The sequence below is a fragment of the Bufo gargarizans genome, chromosome 1 (genome assembly GCF_014858855.1).
Source record: "Bufo gargarizans isolate SCDJY-AF-19 chromosome 1, ASM1485885v1, whole genome shotgun sequence".
Taxonomy (NCBI): Eukaryota; Metazoa; Chordata; class Amphibia; order Anura; family Bufonidae; genus Bufo; species Bufo gargarizans.
In genome coordinates this window covers 343782013-343805288 of record NC_058080.1, presented here as the reverse complement: position 1 = coordinate 343805288, position 23276 = coordinate 343782013, and the positions used below count along the sequence as shown (strand labels likewise).

At 42.0% G+C, this 23276-nt stretch overlaps 1 protein-coding gene across 1 annotated transcript in view; it reads right to left on the bottom strand.

The window, feature by feature from the left end:
* The window catches only part of LOC122927160 (protein unc-13 homolog A-like), a 2447183-nt gene that overhangs the window by 44864 nt on the left and 2379043 nt on the right, over positions 1-23276 (bottom strand).

The following is a 23276-nucleotide window of genomic DNA, read 5'->3' as shown; positions in this document are numbered from 1 at the left end:
TGGAGGAGCATGGGAAGAGAGGAAAGGAGAGGTTCTTTACATACTCTGCACAAATTGATCAGTTTCATAAGACACAAGTAATTGTGTGTACAAATTTGCACAAAATATAGTTTGAGTTTATTGTCTCTTGCACTAGAATAATGCAGTATGGTTATACTGCATTATTCTAGTGCAAAAGATAATAAACTCAAACTATATTTTGTGCAAATTTGTACACACAATTACTTAGTGCTGGCTTTAAAAATTAGGCCATAATTTGAATTTTAAGTTAGATTGCAAATTAGAATATACACTTACATACTTTTAATCCCACAATTTAGATAATCTGTATATAATATAAATACAAATCTTGTTGCACACCTGGGAAAATATTAGGTCATGAATTGTGTGATATTTAGGTTTCTGTCTGACTTTTTATATATCTTTTGCATTGAGAGTCTACTGTACATCCAACCAAAACACAGTTGAATCAGGACTTGTATGGAGTTATCTTCAATGACCCACTTTCACTTTGTCATACTCATATAGATTCAAGAAGCAGAGCTCAATGTTACTACATGTGAACTCCTTGCACTAACACACTTGTTAAGCTGCACCAAAACAGAAAGTTCAGTTACTATTATTAACTCATTATTCGTGGACTCATGTAAGTTAGACAGACATGTGACTTGGGATCAATAGCAGGTTTGACTGGAGACAAGTGATATACAGTATATACACATATGTACATATACACACTTACATATACATCATTATACAATATACACATGCACAGTATATATCTGTTACACACACACTTATATACACATTCAGTACTTGATATATACATTGACTGGTGAAAAAATAAGACACCAAGACGAAATGCTGGAATGAAATATGTCAACATAATGATGATTTGTAAATGATTACAATATTATAGCAAAATAATATGTTTATTAAAAAAAAAAAACTGTTGGACCACCTCTAACCTGGATACAAGAAGAGACATAGTTGGGCATGGAGGCATACAGGTTCAGTAGATTATCCTACTGCACATTTGTACACAGATGTTACAGCTGGGCCTATATATCCTGTACACTTGTAGGCTGCCAAAGCTGGCTCCCCAGTTGGTCTAATATATCTGCCCACCAGGCAGGCCAAGATAGTGTTGCAATCTGTAGGAAACATTTCTAGGAAACCCTTGCAGTGTGTGGCAAGTAATATCCTTCTGAAACATGCCAGTTGGAAGCTCTGCCATGATATGCAACACATGTGGCCACAGGATGTCCTACTGTACACATATCACCAACTGCTGTTGTCATATCTGTTGCCAAAGACAATTGGGTTCCAGTATATAGCAGTTCAGGTTTCAATGGCAGGGCACACAATGGGTGCAGTAATTTTCTTCTGTTAAGTGCCTGGAAATGGTGCTTGTCAGCAGATCAAATGAGCTTCTCTATTGGTGGTCTGCTAGAGCTATTTGAAACCTGTTCATTGTGAGTGCATGCCCTTGTGTAACCACCGCTCTCAACACCTCCCAACAGCTACAGTAAGTTCTGAACAGCCTAGGTGGTGGCTATTCATCAAAATGACCATCCTCAGTCCAATGATGCACCCGTTTCAAAGTCTGTTAACTAGACAAAATGTCTGAATGCATAACATAGGGGGTCATTTATGAAGACATGTCTAGCAGCAAATTATTTCTCACAAAGCTACCCAAAAGTAGTCTTTGAGTGCTTTTTTTTTATAAGGCAGCAGGGGAAGCATTTTTTACACCGTCTCAGGGATGATCTGCCTGAGACATAACTGCTTACCAAGTTTTGCTGCAATCCGGCATTTCTATCTGGGTGTTGTTTTTTTTGTCAATGAATATCTTAATATCCCTGCGATGGCACTTGATGCACCTTATTTTTGTAGAGGGGCCGGCCTCTACATACAGTAAATTAGATGCATCCACCACCAGCCTAAATCCATGACCAGCTCCTTTGCTGGCATGGATTTAGATGATTTTCTATGCCCCCTTCATCACCCACACCACGCCCCCTTTTTTAGAACTGGTGTACATGGTGTGGATGAGAAAGAAGTCAAAGATTCACCCGCAAATCCCCTTTGAGACCAAATCTCTGACAGATATATGCCAAAAATTTATGTATTCATAAATGACCCCCTATATTTTTAAATATCACGACATCTGGTGCTTAGAAGGTTAAAATTATGTAAATACAACCTCAGATAGCCGTTTTGTTATTTCTTTAACAAAAAACTAACAAAAAAATGGAAAATCCATAAGTAAAAAGCTAAGTACACCACTAAAGTAATTCCATGTAGAATCACCTTTACCAGCAATAACTTTAAGTATTCATTTTTTGTAAAATTTTTCAGTCTCCCACCTTGTTTTAGCAGAATTTTAGCCCACTCTTCTTTACAACATTGTTTCAGTACATTGAGGTTTTTACTAGTGTTGAGCGAATTGTAGTAAAACTAATTGACTTCAATCCGAATTTCAGGAAAAATTTTATTCACCGCAAATTTCCTCCTGCTTTGTGATAACAAATGAACTTTTCCTGAAATGGCAGTAAAAAAATGAAGAATCTGTGTGAAAATCTGCACGCGGTGACATGTGATGTCAACATGTCAGCACGCTGGTAGGGTGCTGTGACGTCATCACTATAGATGAGCGAATCGAAGCTGATGAAGTGGAATTCGTTCTGAATTTCAGGAAAAATTTGATTTGCACCGAATGCAAATTTCCTCGCACTTCGTAGTAACGAATTGCATTTTTTCCTAAAATGGCTGCTGCAGGTGTGAGGACATGGGGCAAAACACTCTGGTAAGGCAGGATCACCCACAATACAATGCATGCAGCCAATCAGCAGCCAGCCAGCCCTCTGATGTCACAGACCTATAAATAGTGGCAGTGATCTTAAATTCTGCCATTTACCATGTATTTTGTGCAGGGAATGACGTCTGCAGGCACTAGGGACATTGTGCTAAAGAAAAACATTCCTATTACACCTTGCAGCACTGACTGGGGATCCAAATTGCCATATACAGCTCTGTAATTCCATCAAACCTTTCTTATTAGGGTGGAAGTGCTGTTTGATACAGGCATTAACAGGGTTTATTGCAAGGAAATATTTATACATTTTATTTGCCCTAGTACGGTGCAGTTATATGTTCTAAAGCATTTTTTGGCTTGTATTAGTGGAAAAAAGGGCTTATTAGCAGCTGTGTGGTGAAGTACGAAAATTAGAGCCCTTTTTGTTGTGTATTAGTGGCAAAAGTAAAATATATTTGCCGCTCAGCGGTGCAGTTATCTGTTCTAAAGTCCTCTTTCCATGTATTAGTGGAAAAAGAAAAAATATATTTGCCGCTCAGCAGTGCAGTTATCTATTTTAAAGCCCTATTTTGCGCGTATTAGTTAAAAAAGGAAAAATATCTTTGCCCCTCAGCGGTGCAGTTATATATTCTAATGCCCAGTTTGCTGTGTATTACTGACGAAATAAAAATATATTCGCCGTCCATATTCGCCGCTTATCTGTTGAAAAGCCTTTTGTGTAAAAATGGAAAAAAATTAGGGCGTAATTGCTGTTCAGTGGTGCAGTAAGATATTTCACAGCCCAGTTTGCCATGTACGGTATTACTGGTGAAAAAAGAATATATTCGCTGTTCATCGTTGCACTTCTCTGTTGAAAAGCCTTTTGTGTAAAAATAGAAAAAAAAAAGGGGCTAATTGCCGTTTTGCAGTGCAGTGATAAAAGCCCAGTTTACCGTGTATTACTGGCAAAATAAAAATATATTCAACGTCCTGCGATGCACTTATCTGTTGAAAAGCCTTTTGTGTAAAAATAGAAAAAAAATTAGGCCTAATTCCCATTCAGCAGTGCAGTGAGATATTATACAGCCCAGTTTGTCGTGTATTACTGGCAAAATAAAAATATATTCACCGTCCTGCATTGCCCTTACCGTATTTTTCGCTTTATAAGACACACCTGATGATAAGATGCACCTAGGTTTTTGAGGAGGAAAATAAGAACAAAATATGTTGAACCAAAAGGTGTGCTTTTGGTAGGTTTTGAACTAATGGTGGTCTGTGGATGCCACACTGTTATGAGGGATCTGTGGATGACATACTGTTATGGGGATCTGTGGATGACGCACTGTTATGGGGGGATCTGTGGATGACGCACTGTTATGGGGGATCTATGGATGATGCACTGTTATGGGTGGATCTGTGGATGACACTGATGAGGGATCTGTGGATGACACTGATGGGGGATCTGTGGATGACACTGATGGGGGATCTGTGGATGACACTGATGGGGGATCTGTGGATGACACTGATGGGGGATCTGTGGATGACACTGATGGGGGATCTGTGGATGACACTGATGGGGGATCTGTGGATGACACTGATGGGGGATCTGTGGATGACACTGATGGGGGATCTGTGGATGACACTGATGGGGGATCTGTGGATGACACTGATGGGGGATCTGTGGATGACACTGATGGGGGATCTGTGGATGACACTGATGGGGGATCTGTGGGTGACACTGATGGGGGATCTGTGGGTGACACTGATGGGGCATTTGTGGATGACACTGATGGGGGATCTGTGGATGACACTGATGGGGATCTGTGGGTGACACTGATGGGGGATCTGTGGATTACACTGATGGGGGATCTGTGGATTAAACTGATGGGGGATCTGTAGATGACATTTATGTCATCCACAGATCCCCATAAAAGTGTCATCTACAGATCCCCTATCAGATGCATCAGTGTGGAGGGATGAGGCGGAGACACTCATGGCGGGGCCCGGTGCAGTAATTCTACTCTAATACCCGGGCTCCGCAACCGTTAAGTACATTCGATCCGATCCATATCTTAATGTATACCGCACTGTTCTGTACTTACTGTAGTACCGTCTAGCATTGAGACGGCGCAGACCAGCAGCTCCCTCAGTCATGCGCCGCCTGCCCCGCCTGCCACACCTCCCTCTTCATGCGCCGCCTGCCCGCCTGCCTGCTTATCTCACTTTATGAATGAACAGGCAGGCAGGGCAGGTGGCGCATGAGGAGGAAGCTGCGGCAGGCAGCGCATGACCGAGGGAGCTACCGGTCTGTGCCGTCTTAATGCTATACATACTGTACTACAGTAAGTACAGAACAGTGTGGTATACATTAAGATATGGATCGGATTGAATTTACTTTACAGTTGCGTGGCCCGGTGTATTAGAGTAGAGTCACTGCAACAGGCCCCGCCATAAGTGTCCCTGCCTCCTCCCTCCACACTGATACTTCGCTGGCCGCAGCCTAATTGCAGTGCTATACTCTAAAGCCCAGTTTGTCATGTATTACTGGCGAAATAAAAATATATTCGCCGTCCAGCATAAGGCCGAAAAAAGACATTTGCCCATGCAATTCGGCCCGTCATCCTGCAAGTTGATGCAAAGGAAGGCAAAAAAAAAAAAAAACTGAGGTAGTAGCCAATTTTCCCCACTTTAGGGGAATAAAAAATTCTGGTTGAAAATCCTCATATGTTGTGTAAAAGTATAAAAAAATTAGGGCCTAATAATTGCCTTTAAGTGGTGCAGTTATATGTGGTGAAGCACTTTTCGCAGGATGGATCGAATTACGTAGTAGTGAAATTTTTTAGGTGAAACAGGCTTTTTTTGGGAAAATTGATGTGTGATAATAGACTTTTATCTGTATGAACAGAATTCCATTATCCTTTCATTGGTAATTTTTTTTTTATTTCAACCATGTTTTCTCCGGGAAAATTGATGGGTGATTGTATACCTCCTTTTTGCGGTATGGACCGAATGACATAGTGGTGAAATTTTTTACGTGAAACAGGCTTTTTTGGGGGGAAAATTGATGGGTGATAGTAGACGTTCTTCTGTAAGAACCAAATTCCATTATCCTTTCATTGGTGAATTCTTTTATTTCAACCATGTTTTCTTTGGGAAAATTGATGGGTGATTGTACACCTCCTTTTGCAGTATGGAACGAATTACGTAGTGTTGAATTTTTTTATGTGAAACAGCCTTTTTATTAGGAGAATTGATGGGTGATTGTAGACTTTCTTCTGTATAAAGGGAATTCCATTATCCTTTCATTGGTGACATTTTTTAATTTCAACCATGTTTTATTCTGGAAAATTGATGGGTTATTGTAGAACTTCTTTTGCTATATGGATTGAATTACACCGTTATGGTTCCTGCAGTAAACATAGTGAATACGCTGATAAAACACCAGCAGACTTTGCCTTTACCATCTATTCACAATTAAATCAAGAAGCTTCACTAAGTTTAAAACATTCATGTGTTTTTATCTGCTCCATCTGCATTTGATCTCCACAGCACACAAGACATGACAGGAGAGTCCAGTTTCTTAAGGTCAGGAGTTCCATCAGAATTGTGCGTTACAGCCTTGCTCACAGTGCAAATCCATAACAAAAGGACTCCGTAGGCATACACATCAGAGGAAGCTAAAGCTGGTTGCCCCAATTTTAAAGTTAGGAGCAGTAAACAGTGGGAAGCAAATAGAGGTGGCTGAACCCCGCTGCTCTGTATCTCTTGTGAAGTCAATGTCTCCATCAATGCCCCTCTCACGATTTATAGCAAATACATTATTTTCATGTAGAGTTCAAAGAATTATGTTGGAGGCATGTAGTTTATGCAAGCCATGTGTGACCCCTCTCAATTAAGGGCCTTATGTGACACTGCCTTTTTTTTCTGGAAAATGTATAGGTGAATGTACACCTCCTTTTGCGGTATGGAACAACTTACATTTTTTATTTTTTATTAATAAGATTTTTTTATTTTCTTTAGTAGTAGTTACAAAACATTTAAAACAGAGCAGAAAAAAAAGAAAAAGAAAAAAAAAGAACAAGCAAAGTAGAGCCTATACACATATAAAAAGGATGTTACTATCTTTTTTATCTTTTTATTTAACATCATCACAAACAGCAACAGTAAGCACGGCTCTATAAACTCAAACCTAATAGCGTTAATGCCAAATTTCCCCCCTCCTGCCCTTAGCTGCTGTTGCTGATGGCCCGAACCCCATACCTGTCCACATACTCCACCCAACAAACCAAGATAGTCACTACTGCAAAACAGAGGAATATCGAGAACCCTGTCTTCTCCGCCTCTCAACATGCTCATAAAGCTTAATTTGGGACATAATCTGTTTCCATTCCTCAAATGCGGGAGACATGGGGGAGCCCCATATCTTCACTATCAGAGCCTTTGCAATCAGGCAGCCCTTCAACCAGCTTACTTGATGTACAGGAGGGTTAGGGTTTTTTACTATATAGGAACCCAAAATCATGGAGATCATATCCGGTATACAAGATTGGGGGAAATCCCTGTGAAGTGCTGTGAATACCTGCTCCCAAAACTGCTTTATCACACTACATTCCCATAAAAGATGGATATATCAAGCTTTGGGACTACGGCACTTTTGACAAAAAAATTCACGACCTCTGTTATTAGCAAACTTGGCCTGCATTTGCGGTGTATAGTATAACCTATACAAAATTTTGAACTGAAACAATCTATAACTGGATGCAGATACTACCTTTTTCGTATTTTGGAAAATCTGTGACCAGGGCAGGGGGAGAGTTTTCAATTCCTGCTCCCATTTATGCATACTTTAAAAATAAATCACTGTAGAGAGAGAAAGGCGCATTTTCGAGTAGATCTGTGCTGTGTACCTGTGTTTTAATATTTTTCCCTGAGTGACAAAAACAATAATCAAAAAATGAATTTTGTTGAGTACTCATATATGTTTTATTAAGTGTGGCTTCGTATGCGTGTTTTAAACGTGCATACATAAATCGGTCTAGAAACAAAATATTTGTGAAATTAAAGTCCCCTAAGACCTTAAAACGATCTGCCACAAACAAATGTCTACTCTAGTGATACCCCTACGACTCCAATAAGTGTTATCAATTATTTTCAAAAATTCCGGTATATTCTGATTTTCCCACAATGGGGTAAAATCAGAAACATGTGACACCTGCAGAGTCATTTTCAATCTTTCCCAGACCCTCTGCAGAGTTCTCAAAATTAAATAACTGGTATCCAAAGCTATTTCTAAATGCATAAAAATATTATCAAGGGACCTACCTATTACGCTAGTTAAATATTGACTAAGTGCATTCTCTCTAAAGTTACAGCATCTTTGTAGCTGCACAGAAAAAAAATACCCTTGAAAAAGGAAGTGATTGTCTCCCTTCTGACTCAGCCAGCCACAAATATCTCTTTATACGAACCCTCTTCCTCCCCCAAATTAGATAGTTTATTAAGATTTCCAATCTATAAAAAAAGTGTCCTCTAACCAAATGGGGCAGGCACAGATCGGGTACAGAACCAGAGGTAGTATGATCATTTTCACTAGTGCTAATCGATCCGATTGCGATATTAACAATTTTTGCCAGGCTCTAATTTTCCCCTTTACTTAGTCTATTACCGGGGAAAGATTTAACTCGTAAAATCTACCTATAGGAACACTTATCTTTATCCCCAGATAATCCAGCAAGTCACCGAAGGACAGCGTTGAGTGTATAACTGTTGAGTCATTGCAATAAAAGTAGTCCCCAATCGAAAATGTGCCATAGTTCGCCACAAGAAGGACCACTCCACCCTGTCGAACACTTTAGCAGCATCCAGAGACAGGATGGAGTGGTCTGGTCCCCCCCTACCAACAGGTTCAAATATACCCCATAGAGATTCGACTGAATCTGTCTCCCGGGTATAAATCCTGTTTGATTAGGATGCACCAGGGCTGCAATTACCCGTTTAAGACGGTTTGCTAAGACTTTTGCAAATATCTTATAGGTGTTGAGGAGTGATATGGGCCTATAGGACCCAACCTCAAAGCCGTCCATAACTTTTTTTAGAATTAGAGTGATAATTGCCTCCCTAAAAGATGGAGGTAGGGATCCATATCTATATGATTCATTTAAAACCTGCAACAAAATAGGGAGAAGTACCTTAGCGTGGTATCTATAAAGTTCAAAGGGCAAACCATGCGCCCCAGGAGAAGAGTTATGCTTAACCGAGCGAAGAGCATCCTCTAACTCTACCTGTCGTTTCGGTTTCCTGAGGCGAGAGAAAAGGCATTTCTAATTGGTCCAAATAGTCATAACTTTTTTGACGGACTGCATACCCTTTCAGAGCTATATATAGTAGAGTAATACTCAACAAATTCCTGTCTAATCTGCTCTGGATCCTTGACTATCTGGCCCCAAATATTCCTAATGTAACTATCTGGTCCCACCCCTTTGATTAGCGACCAGTGCAGCTAACAATTTTCCTGTTTTCCCCTCCTCACTAAAACATCTCTGTCCTTGAAAGAAGAGTTTATGTTGGGCCTTGTTTACCATAAAAGTCCTATATCGTTGATTAGCCCCTTTGAGTTCTGTGCGAAGTGAATCTGTACCATGTTTGGTCAGCTCACCCTGCAACCTCCCAAGTCTCCCTCATTGCGTTTTCCTGATGCTAAAATTCAAAAATCTCTGCATTGATTAAATCTCGCTCACCAATGACGTCCAACCAATAAGGGTTCAGTCTACAGGTTCTATTGGGGACCGTATTTACCCCCACTCCCCAGAGCAGAACCAAAAACGGAGAGTGGTCAGATTCCATGCAATTCATATTTCATCTTCACCACTTGATCAGACATAGCCCCATTTGCAAACTCTAAGTCGATTCTTGACATTGACCTGTATGTCCGGCCAAAGCATGAATATACTTAGTGATGAAATTCTTTATGTGACACTGGCTTTTTTTTTCGGAAAATGTATGGTTGAATGTACACCTCCTTTTGCGGTATGGGCCGAATTACGTAGTGGTGAAATGTGTTATGTGAAACAGGCTTTTTTGGGGAAAATTGATGGGTGACTGTACACCTCCTTTTGCTGTATGGGCTGAATTACGCAGTGTTGAATTTTTTTTTATTTCAAAGTAAACTCCGCTGCTCTGTATTTCTTGAGAAGTCAATGTCTCCAAATATGCCCCTCTAGCGATTTACACCAAATACATTATTTTCATGTAGAGATCCAAGAATTTTGTTGGAGGCATGTAGTGTATGTAAGCCATGTGCAACCCCTCTCATCACTCTCTCTGTTCTGCACCTGGTTTGCCTGGGCGAATGGAGTCACACAGGGGAGGAACTGCTCCATGTCCTTCATCAAGAAATTGAATCCTGGCTTTCTCTGCAACAACTCAAAATCAAAACCATGGTGACCGAAAATGGGAAGAACATGGTAACCGTGCTGCATCAAGGAGGGCTGAGCCATGTGCCCTGCATGGCACATGTGTTCAATCTGGTTGTCAAGTGGTTCCTGAAATCTTCCAGCCATCTACAAGACATCCAAAAAATTGCCAGGAAACTTTGCATGCACTTCAGTCACTCGTACACTGCAAAGCACACCCTCCTTGAGCTGCAGCGGCAGAACGGCCTACCCCCAACATAGGTTGATAGGCGACATTTGAAACCTTTGGAATTCCACCCTCCATATGTTGGACCGACTGTACGAGCAGAGAAAGGCATTCAATGATTTCTTGATGATCCAAGCGGACAGGAGTAGTCCTCTGTGAAATTTTAATATCAGCCAGTGGCAGCTCATGCGTGACACCTGCCATTTGCTTTGAGGAGGCCACGTTATTGGTAAGTCACCAGGACTACGGGATGAGCGATGTCATTCCACTGTTTCATGTCCTGGAACAGATGCTGGTAAGTCAGGCTGGTCAGGGGACTGGAGACGTGGCACCTAGAAAGATGGTGGCAGAGTTTGATACATTTGTCTGTTAATATCTCTGTTTACAGTCAGTGAACGGGAACATCATTTATCGCAAGTATATGCAAACACCAACCGAAGGGGTGTTAACTGCCAGAAGTAGGTCATTGGCACGAAGGAGCAGTCAATTTCACAGCTCGAGGTATCTTCCAGGAAGTTTGACTCTGCAAGTAGACAGTCTGCATTGCGAAGCTTGTCTAACCGAAAAATCCCGCAGTACACCCCCTTGGAGGAAACTCTTGATCCGGCACAGGCTGCTTTGCTCCTTCAAAAACAAAGGACTCTGTACAGCATGACACCAATGTATAATTTATCATACACCAGACTGAAAGAGTATTCCAAGCACCTCTCTTCCCACATAGCTGGCGAGAAGCAGAAGGGTCTTGCCATGGAAGTGGGCTCAGAGCTGAACCTAAAAGCCAAATTTTACTGTTTACCTGGACTCAAAAGAAAAGGACAGGGAATCACTGGCTGTGCTCATACAGATTTCATCAAAGCCTCCACTCACCAAGGCAAGCACAGAGGACCGGATTGTGTGGACAAGTTGGTTCTGCGGGACATCCACAGAGGATGATGTATTGAAGGTGTTACCAAAGACATTTACCAAAGTTGCCAAAGAAACTTTGACTGTTGTTTGTGTAAGCTGGTGATCAGTTCTCAGGACCTTACTTGGCTAGCAGCGATGTGGACTGGGTATGACGTTTCTGGATCAGTGTTGGCCACAGACCTTGTTTTCTCTGTGCCCGTCGAACCTCGCATGGACATTTCTTATGCCATCCACGCAGAGGACTTCAAGACTTTATGGAATGATATTCATAAATCAGAGGACGAGGTCACGTTGGAGGAAGTAGACAATTTATTCCAATATCTTTACTCGCATTTCTTCAGACACTTTAGAGTTCACTTATCAGCAACTTAACTCGCCATGGAATGAGCTGGAGTCAGCTTGTTTGCTGGACTGTCCTCTAGTTATCAGCCATAACCCCATACATTTCTTGATCCGTATGCATTACCATCGTGGTCACCCCAACACTGGTCACCCCAACACTGGTCCATTTTTTTCTTTTAAATCTTGTGGTTTTGCCCCTTCTGTGTTTGATTTTATGTGTGTTAATATCCTGTTTATTAAATAAATAAAAAATTATTCCCCGTAATAAAAAAAAAAGAACTGGCTTGTAATTTGGTAGCCAAAAGCAGGAGTGGGTACAAAACAAAAAGAAGACATGCAACTATTCCATTCATGTGTCATCTCTGTTTTGGATCCACTCCAGTTTATTTTGGCATTAGCAATACTGATGGATTGGATTACTGGCCAAATGCTGACTGAGTAAAGGCGGATGCTCCACAGGCAGGATCCTTTTTTTGGGGGTTATAGTTCTGACGGATCACTGGAAGGGCAAAATAATCAGTGACGTCAACACAAACTTACTGCTGACACACTCTCCACTCTGTCGGGGGGATCTACTTGTATAAGAGTTTAATATAACAGGTTCTGTAGACATCTATGTGGAATCAGCTGATGATGGTGTAAAAGGAGTGCGCTTGTTCTTGATGCTAACATTGAACTGTAAGTTCATATGTGACTTATTTGGTCAAATAAGTGAAGTGCGCAGTGTTTCTAAGTGCGACACCTGTCATCTGCATGTCATATGGATTCACAGTATTATTTCACTACCAAAGCAGACTCCATATGCGTATTACTGCAAGGCACAGTGTTGCACACCACTATAAAGGCTCTCTGCAGCCAGGAAATAGCAGTTTTTAAAATGTAATTCGCCGCAAATTTATTCAGATCGAACCGAATTTTTAAATAAACATTTGGTGAACCGGCGAATCAATTCTTTAAAAAAATTTGCTCATCTCTAGTCATCACATAATCGCGTGAGAGACTTTGGCCGGAACTATCTCTCAGCGGCCAAAAGGATGAGGTCAGTATGTTTTTTTTTTTCTTTAACCCCTAATTAACCCCTAAAAGGCCTCAATGTTACCTTCATATGCCTTGATCAGTGATGAACACAGCATCTGATGGGTTCAATGATGGGGGTGGCGCAATTGTGATTCCCAGTCATTGTGCCCACTACATATAATGGAATAAGATTCGTGATGAACTAATTCATAACAAATCAAATTTTGTTGTGAAATTCGGCAAGGTGTTCTTTGTATCATTGTACTGTCACCTAGCCCAGTTTTAGCCAAGCTTTAGTTGTTGATAGATATGAGTGAAATATTTAATTCAAGAATACTTCGATATACAGAGGAGTCCATGGTGAACTCAGTAACTGCAGGTGCAGCCTGTTGCTGCAAAGCAAACCAAAACCACATGGTATGAAGTGTTAATATGATGGTTTTGGTTTGATACTGTGCATTATTGTCAAACATCTCCACTTTGGTCTTGTCTGTTCAAACAACGTTGCTCAAGACGTCTTGTAAGTTAAAGGTGTATTCGTTTTTTTATATGTATGAATAGGAATCCATACAATTTTCTAATATACAGTAAGTGTATTTGAAATTCTGCATAAGTGATAAGCAAATGTATATTTGCTGTGTTTGTATGAGGGGAGGCGGGGTTTAGCGTTTATAAGCCTCTGCCTTCCCCCTCTCCTCACCAGCGTCAGCTCGTTTGCGGCTGGTGGTGCACGTCTGCGTCACTTCCTGGTATCGGTACTTTCGTTTCACAAGCAGCAGCAAAGTTCGACATTGGCATTTTTTCTACCCTACTACTTCTGCTAGATAGCGGTAAGATCGGGGCTGTATGGCCAACACACAGGGGAGAGAGAAGGGGGGTGTTTGGCATGTAATCGTACTAACCTTCTGCTGTTTTCATTGTTGTCATTTCTCTTCCTGTATTGTGCTCTGCTGGCTAAAACTGTACTCTATCGCCTGCATAACATATGGAACAGCTTTCCAACCCGGATCCAAAAAAAGGATAACATCGTCTGCGGAAAGCCTAATTTTGTCACTCTCTCCCGCTACCCCGAAGCCTCGAATCTGACCATTTGAACAAATCCTGCACACTAACGGTTCCATAAATAGTGCAAATAAAAGGGGAGAGAGGGGACAATCCTGTCTCGTACCGCGTTAAAGCTCAATAATGGAGGAATTTACCCCATCAATGTTGACTCAGGCTATTGGTTGAGTGTATAACTGTTGAGTCATTGCAATAAAAGTAGTCCCCAATCGAAAATGTGCCATAGTTCGCCACAAGAAGGACCACTCCACCCTGTCGAACACTTTAGCAGCATCCAGAGACAGGATGGAGTGGTCTGGTCCCCCCCTACCAACAGGTTCAAATATACCCCATAGAGATTCGACTGAATCTGTCTCCCGGGTATAAATCCTGTTTGATTAGGATGCACCAGGGCTGCAATTACCCGTTTAAGACGGTTTGCTAAGACTTTTGCAAATATCTTATAGGTGTTGAGGAGTGATATGGGCCTATAGGACCCAACCTCAAAGCCGTCCATAACTTTTTTTAGAATTAGAGTGATAATTGCCTCCCTAAAAGATGGAGGTAGGGATCCATATCTATATGATTCATTTAAAACCTGCAACAAAATAGGGAGAAGTACCTTAGCGTGGTATCTATAAAGTTCAAAGGGCAAACCATGCGCCCCAGGAGAAGAGTTATACTTAACCGAGCGAAGAGCATCCTCTAACTCTACCTGTCGTTTCGGTTTCCTGAGGCGAGAGAAAAGGCATTTCTAATTGGTCCAAATAGTCATAACTTTTTTGACGGACTGCATACCCTTTCAGAGCTATATATAGTAGAGTAATACTCAACAAATTCCTGTCTAATCTGCTCTGGATCCTTGACTATCTGGCCCCAAATATTCCTAATGTAACTATCTGGTCCCACCCCTTTGATTAGCGACCAGTGCAGCTAACAATTTTCCTGTTTTCCCCTCCTCACTAAAACATCTCTGTCCTTGAAAGAAGAGTTTATGTTGGGCCTTGTTTACTATAAAAGTCCTATATCGTTGATTAGCCCCTTTGAGTTCTGTGCGAAGTGAATCTGTACCATGTTTGGTCAGCTCACCCTGCAACCTCCCAAGTCTCCCTCATTGCGTTTTCCTGATGCTAAAATTCAAAAATCTCTGCATTGATTAAATCTCGCTCACCAATGACGTCCAACCAATAAGGGTTCAGTCTACAGGTTCTATTGGGGACCGTATTTACCCCCACTCCCCAGAGCAGAACCAAAAACGGAGAGTGGTCAGATTCCATGCAATTCATATTTCATCTTCACCACTTGATCAGACATAGCCCCATTTGCAAACTCTAAGTCGATTCTTGACATTGACCTGTATGTCCGGCCAAAGCATGAATATACTTAGTGATGAAATTCTTTATGTGACACTGGCTTTTTTTTTTCGGAAAATGTATGGTTGAATGTACACCTCCTTTTGCGGTATGGGCCGAATTACGTAGTGGTGAAATGTGTTATGTGAAACAGGCTTTTTTGGGGAAAATTGCTGGGTGACTGTACACCTCATTTTGCTGTATGGGCTGAATTACGCAGTGTTGAATTTTTTTTTTATTTCAAAGTAAACTCCGCTGCTCTGTATTTCTTGAGAAGTCAATGTCTCCAAATATGCCCCTCTAGCGATTTACACCAAATACATTATTTTCATGTAGAGATCCAAGAATTTTGTTGGAGGCATGTAGTGTATGTAAGCCATGTGCAACCCCTCTCATCACTCTCTCTGTTCTGCACCTGGTTTGCCTGGGCGAATGGAGTCACACAGGGGAGGAACTGCTCCATGTCCTTCATCAAGAAATTGAATCCTGGCTTTCTCTGCAACAACTCAAAATCAAAACCATGGTGACCGAAAATGGGAAGAACATGGTAACCGTGCTGCATCAAGGAGGGCTGAGCCATGTGCCCTGCATGGCACACGTGTTCAATCTGGTTGTCAAGTGGTTCCTGAAATCTTCCAGCCATCTACAAGACATTCAAAAAATTGCCAGGAAACTTTGCATGCACTTCAGTCACTCGTACACTGCAAAGCACACCCTCCTTGAGCTGCAGCGGCAGAACGGCCTACCCCCAACATAGGTTGATAGGCGACATTTGAAACCTTTGGAATTCCACCCTCCATATGTTGGACCGACTGTACGAGCAGAGAAAGGCTTTCAATGATTTCTTGATGATCCAAGCGGACAGGAGTAGTCCTCTGTGAAATTTTAATATCAGCCAGTGGCAGCTCATGCGTGACACCTGCCATTTGCTTTGAGGAGGCCACGTTATTTGTAAGTCACCAGGACTACAGGATGAGCGATGTCATTCCACTGTTTCATGTCCTGGAACAGATGCTGGTAAGTCAGGCTGGTCAGGGGACTGGAGACGTGGCACCTAGAAAGATGGTGGCAGAGTTTGATACATTTGTCTGTTAATATCTCTGTTTACAGTCAGTGAACGGGAACATCATTTATCGCAAGTATATGCAAACACTAACCGAAGGGGTGTTAACTGCCAGAAGTAGGTCATTGGCACGAAGGAGCAGTCAATTTCACAGCTCGAGGTATCTTCCAGGAAGTTTGACTCTGCAAGTAGACAGTCTGCATTGCGAAGCTTGTCTAACCGAAAAATCCCGCAGTACACCCCCTTGGAGGAAACTCTTGATCCGGCACAGGCTGCTTTGCTCCTTCAAAAACAAAGGACTCTGTACAGCATGACACCAATGTATAATTTATCATACACCAGACTGAAAGAGTATTCCAAGCACCTCTCTTCCCACATAGCTGGCGAGAAGCAGAAGGGTCTTGCCATGGAAGTGGGCTCAGAGCTGAACCTAAAAGCCAAATTTTACTGTTTACCTGGACTCAAAAGAAAAGGACAGGGAATCACTGGCTGTGCTCATACAGATTTCATCAAAGCCTCCACTCACCAAGGCAAGCACAGAGGACCGGATTGTGTGGACAAGTTGGTTCTGCGGGACATCCACAGAGGATGATGTATTGGAGGTGTTACCAAAGACATTTACCAAAGTTGCCAAAGAAACTTTGACTGTTGTTTGTGTAAGCTGGTGATCAGTTCTCAGGACCTTACTTGGCTAGCAGCGATGTGGACTGGGTATGACGTTTCTGGATCAGTGTTGGCCACAGACCTTGTTTTCTCTGTGCCCGTCGAACCTCGCATGGACATTTCTTATGCCATCCACGCAGAGGACTTCAAGACTTTATGGAATGATATTCATAAATCAGAGGACGAGGTCACGTTGGAGGAAGTAGACAATTTATTCCAATATCTTTACTCGCATTTCTTCAGACACTTTAGAGTTCACTTATCAGCAACTTAACTCGCCATGGAATGAGCTGGAGTCAGCTTGTTTGCTGGACTGTCCTCTAGTTATCAGCCATAACCCCATACATTTCTTGATCCGTATGCATTACCATCGTGGTCACCCCAACACTGGTCACCCCAACACTGGTCCATTTTTTTCTTTTAAATCTTGTGGTTTTGCCCCTTCTGTGTTTGATTTTATGTGTGTTAATATCCTGTTTATTAAATAAATAAAAAATTATTCCCCGTAATAAAAAATGTCTAATCTGCTCTGGATCCTTGACTATCTGGCCCCAAATATTCCTAATGTAACTATCTGGTCCCACCCCTTTGATTAGCGACCAGTGCAGCTAACAATTTTCCTGTTTTCCCCTAAAACATCTCTGTCCTTGAAAGAAGAGTTTATGTTGGGCCTTGTTTACTATAAAAGTCCTATATCGTTGATTAGCCCCTTTGAGTTCTGTGCGAAGTGAATCTGTACCATGTTTGGTCAGCTCACCCTGCAACCTCCCAAGTCTCCCTCATTGCGTTTTCCTGATGCTAAAATTCAAAAATCTCTGCATTGATTAAATCTCGCTCACCAATGACGTCCAACCAATAAGGGTTCAGTCTACAGGTTCTATTGGGGACCGTATTTACCCCCACTCCCCAGAGCAGAACCAAAAACGGAGAGTGGTCAGATTCCATGCAATTCATATTTCATCTTCACCACTTGATCAGACATAGCCCCATTTGCAAACTCTAAGTCGATTCTTGACATTGACCTGTATGTCCGGCCAAAGCATGAATATACTTAGTGATGAAATTCTTTATGTGACACTGGCTTTTTTTTTCGGAAAATGTATGGTTGAATGTACACCTCCTTTTGCGGTATGGGCCGAATTACGTAGTGGTGAAATGTGTTATGTGAAACAGGCTTTTTTGGGGAAAATTGCTGGGTGACTGTACACCTCATTTTGCTGTATGGGCTGAATTACGCAGTGTTGAATTTTTTTTTATTTCAAAGTAAACTCCGCTGCTCTGTATTTCTTGAGAAGTCAATGTCTCCAAATATGCCCCTCTAGCGATTTACACCAAATACATTATTTTCATGTAGAGATCCAAGAATTTTGTTGGAGGCATGTAGTGTATGTAAGCCATGTGCAACCCCTCTCATCACTCTCTCTGTTCTGCACCTGGTTTGCCTGGGCGAATGGAGTCACACAGGGGAGGAACTGCTCCATGTCCTTCATCAAGAAATTGAATCCTGGCTTTCTCTGCAACAACTCAAAATCAAAACCATGGTGACCGAAAATGGGAAGAACATGGTAACCGTGCTGCATCAAGGAGGGCTGAGCCATGTGCCCTGCATGGCACACGTGTTCAATCTGGTTGTCAAGTGGTTCCTGAAATCTTCCAGCCATCTACAAGACATCCAAAAAATTGCCAGGAAACTTTGCATGCACTTCAGTCACTCGTACACTGCAAAGCACACCCTCCTTGAGCTGCAGCGGCAGAACGGCCTACCCCCAACATAGGTTGATAGGCGACATTTGAAACCTTTGGAATTCCACCCTCCATATGTTGGACCGACTGTACGAGCAGAGAAAGGCTTTCAATGATTTCTTGATGATCCAAGCGGACAGGAGTAGTCCTCTGTGAAATTTTAATATCAGCCAGTGGCAGCTCATGCGTGACACCTGCCATTTGCTTTGAGGAGGCCACGTTATTTGTAAGTCACCAGGACTACAGGATGAGCGATGTCATTCCACTGTTTCATGTCCTGGAACAGATGCTGGTAAGTCAGGCTGGTCAGGGGACTGGAGACGTGGCACCTAGAAAGATGGTGGCAGAGTTTGATACATTTGTCTGTTAATATCTCTGTTTACAGTCAGTGAACGGGAACATCATTTATCGCAAGTATATGCAAACACTAACCGAAGGGGTGTTAACTGCCAGAAGTAGGTCATTGGCACGAAGGAGCAGTCAATTTCACAGCTCGAGGTATCTTCCAGGAAGTTTGACTCTGCAAGTAGACAGTCTGCATTGCGAAGCTTGTCTAACCGAAAAATCCCGCAGTACACCCCCTTGGAGGAAACTCTTGATCCGGCACAGGCTGCTTTGCTCCTTCAAAAACAAAGGACTCTGTACAGCATGACACCAATGTATAATTTATCATACACCAGACTGAAAGAGTATTCCAAGCACCTCTCTTCCCACATAGCTGGCGAGAAGCAGAAGGGTCTTGCCATGGAAGTGGGCTCAGAGCTGAACCTAAAAGCCAAATTTTACTGTTTACCTGGACTCAAAAGAAAAGGACAGGGAATCACTGGCTGTGCTCATACAGATTTCATCAAAGCCTCCACTCACCAAGGCAAGCACAGAGGACCGGATTGTGTGGACAAGTTGGTTCTGCGGGACATCCACAGAGGATGATGTATTGGAGGTGTTACCAAAGACATTTACCAAAGTTGCCAAAGAAACTTTGACTGTTGTTTGTGTAAGCTGGTGATCAGTTCTCAGGACCTTACTTGGCTAGCAGCGATGTGGACTGGGTATGACGTTTCTGGATCAGTGTTGGCCACAGACCTTGTTTTCTCTGTGCCCGTCGAACCTCGCATGGACATTTCTTATGCCATCCACGCAGAGGACTTCAAGACTTTATGGAATGATATTCATAAATCAGAGGACGAGGTCACGTTGGAGGAAGTAGACAATTTATTCCAATATCTTTACTCGCATTTCTTCAGACACTTTAGAGTTCACTTATCAGCAACTTAACTCGTCATGGAATGAGCTGGAGTCAGCTTGTTTGCTGGACTGTCCTCTAGTTATCAGCCATAACCCCATACATTTCTTGATCCGTATGCATTACCATCGTGGTCACCCCAACACTGGTCCATTTTTTTCTTTTAAATCTTGTGGTTTTGCCCCTTCTGTGTTTGATTTTATGTGTGTTAATATCCTGTTTATTAAATAAATAAAAAATTATTCCCCGTAATAACAAAAAAGAACTGGCTTGTAATTTGGTAGCCAAAAGCAGGAGTGGGTACAAAACAAAAAGAAGACATGCAACTATTCCATTCATGTGTCATCTCTGTTTTGGATCCACTCCAGTTTATTTTGGCATTAGCAATACTGATGGATTGGATTACTGGCCAAATGCTGACTGAGTAAAGGCGGATGCTCCACAGGCAGGATCCTTTTTTTGGGGGTTATAGTTCTGACGGATCACTGGAAGGGCAAAATAATCAGTGACGTCAACACAAACTTACTGCTGACACACTCTCCACTCTGTCGGGGGGATCTACTTGTATAAGAGTTTAATATAACAGGTTCTGTAGACATCTATGTGGAATCAGCTGATGATGGTGTAAAAGGAGTGCGCTTGTTCTTGATCCTAACATTGAACTGTAAGTTCATATGTGACTTATTTGGTCAAATAAGTGAAGTGCGCAGTGTTTCTAAGTGCGACACCTGTCATCTGCATGTCATATGGATTCACAGTATTATTTCACTACCAAAGCAGACTCCATATGCGTATTACTGCAAGGCACAGTGTTGCACACCACTATAAAGGCTCTCTGCAGCCAGGAAATAGCAGTTTTTAAAATGTAATTCGCCGCAAATTTATTCAGATCGAACCGAATTTTTAAATAAACATTTGGTGAACCGGCGAATCAATTCTTTAAAAAAATTTGCTCATCTCTAGTCATCACATAATCGCGTGAGAGACTTTGGCCGGAACTATCTCTCAGCGGCCAAAAGGATGAGGTCAGTATGTTTTTTTTTTCTTTAACCCCTAATTAACCCCTAAAAGGCCTCAATGTTACCTTCATATGCCTTGATCAGTGATGAACACAGCATCTGATGGGTTCAATGATGGGGGTGGCGCAATTGCGATTCCCAGTCATTGTGCCCACTACATATAATGGAATAAGATTCGTGATGAACTAATTCATAACAAATCAAATTTTGTTGTGAAATTCGGCAAGGTGTTCTTTGTATCATTGTACTGTCACCTAGCCCAGTTTTAGCCAAGCTTTAGTTGTTGATAGATATGAGTGAAATATTTAATTCAAGAATACTTCGATATACAGAGGAGTCCATGGTGAACTCAGTAACTGCAGGTGCAGCCTGTTGCTGCAAAGCAAACCAAAACCACATGGTATGAAGTGTTAATATGATGGTTTTGGTTTGATACTGTGCATTATTGTCAAACATCTCCACTTTGGTCTTGTCTGTTCAAACAACGTTGCTCAAGACGTCTTGTAAGTTAAAGGTGTATTCGTTTTTTTATATGTATGAATAGGAATCCATACAATTTTCTAATATACAGTAAGTGTATTTGAAATTCTGCATAAGTGATAAGCAAATGTATATTTGCTGTGTTTGTATGAGGGGAGGCGGGGTTTAGCGTTTATAAGCCTCTGCCTTCCCCCTCTCCTCACCAGCGTCAGCTCGTTTGCGGCTGGTGGTGCACGCGGCTGCGTCACTTCCTGGTATCGGTACTTTCGTTTCACAAGCAGCAGCAAAATTCGACATTGGCATTTTTTCTACCCTACTACTTCTGCTAGATAGCGGTAAGATCGGGGCTGTATGGCCAACACACAGGGGAGAGAGAAGGGGGGTGTTTGGCATGTAATCGTACTAACCTTCTGCTGTTTTCATTGTCGTCATTTCTCTTCCTGTATTGTGCTCTGCTGGCTAAAACTGTATTGCTACTACTATACTAAATCATTGCAAGCATTAATGTTCATGGTTTTACTTGAATTGAATGTGTATCTGAATTGTCATTTAGGATAATTATTAGTTAGTCACATGAGGTCAGGCCAATGTGTGTGTGTGTGTGTGTATATGTGTATATATATATATATATATATATATATATAAAATAATGGGTAGATTTAGAACTTACTTATAGCACTACTGTGATTTTCCTAGATATATGGTTTGCCATCTGGCAGATAAGGATCTCTGCGATTAGAGGCGGCTGAGTTATCTGACACGCACACATCCGTGTCATGTAAGATGCGATTTATCTTAGCGTAGGGTAGGTTGAGGTCATAGCCAATAGTACCTAACCCTCTGTTTATGTATTCAGTCTTATAGCAGTTTTGGCATCCACAAGCAAACAACTTCAGGTATAGTACTATTGTGGTAGTCTTCCACAACTTACGCGTGAAAAAATAAATAAAAAATAAATGATATATAATGTTTTCAACACATAGCTTTACATAGGACTTGAATATGTTTGATAGGTCCACAACTACGTTATAACCTGTCATGACTACAGGACACAAACTGTAATGCGCATGTTGCATCCTAGATACACATAGATGGCCACAGGTCTGTCATGTACAGATATGTTAAAGTCCTGTCATGACTACAGGCAACGATTCGATACGTCTGTCACGACTACAGACTAATTAAGTCCTGTCACGACTACAGGCAACGATTCGATACATCTGTCACGACTACAGACAACGATTCGATATGTCTGTCATGGCTACAGACAGGTTCAGGTCCTGTCCTCACTACAGTTACCATTTGCATGCCTTACGTCACTATCACGGATCAGCCGGCACTCGCTGGGGCTTCACAGTAAGTTCTATGGTATCCACATTCTGGTTATGCCACTGTGTGGTTGTAGGGTGATTCGTGTGCTGGGTGTCTTAGCACGTCTAGGCTTAGGTGAATTCAGGTGGTGGGTTTTCTGTTCTACATTAACTATGTCATGTTTTAGTGAAGATGTCTCAAGAATCCGTGGTGGGCGACACATCATCTTCCCGTGCAAGTGTGGCATCAGGTTCAGCAAGAGACTCCAGGCAGTCGTTAAGGTCATGGACAGTGCCCAAGTTGATAGCAGAGCTGACCAAAAGAGGCATCCCGTTCCCAGCCTCCGCAAGGAAGGCTGAACTCTTTCGTTTGCTGTCTTCAGATCCGGCGGGCCAGAGTCAGGAGACGGTTTCCATGGCTACGATCCACACCTCGCTCACCCAACTACACGCGGCCATCAACTCTTTGGCATCATCTATGTCAGACTTTCAAAATAGATTAGAGTCGGTCGAAGCTGGCAATACAGCTGCTCAGTTGATGGCACAGAGTGCGGCGGGGTCTTCTAATTCCCGCAATAGTATAACTGGTGGGTCAGGTCTAACACCCTCTATAGCACCTTTCCATTTTATTTCTGCAAACATCAGGCAGGATATAATTGATG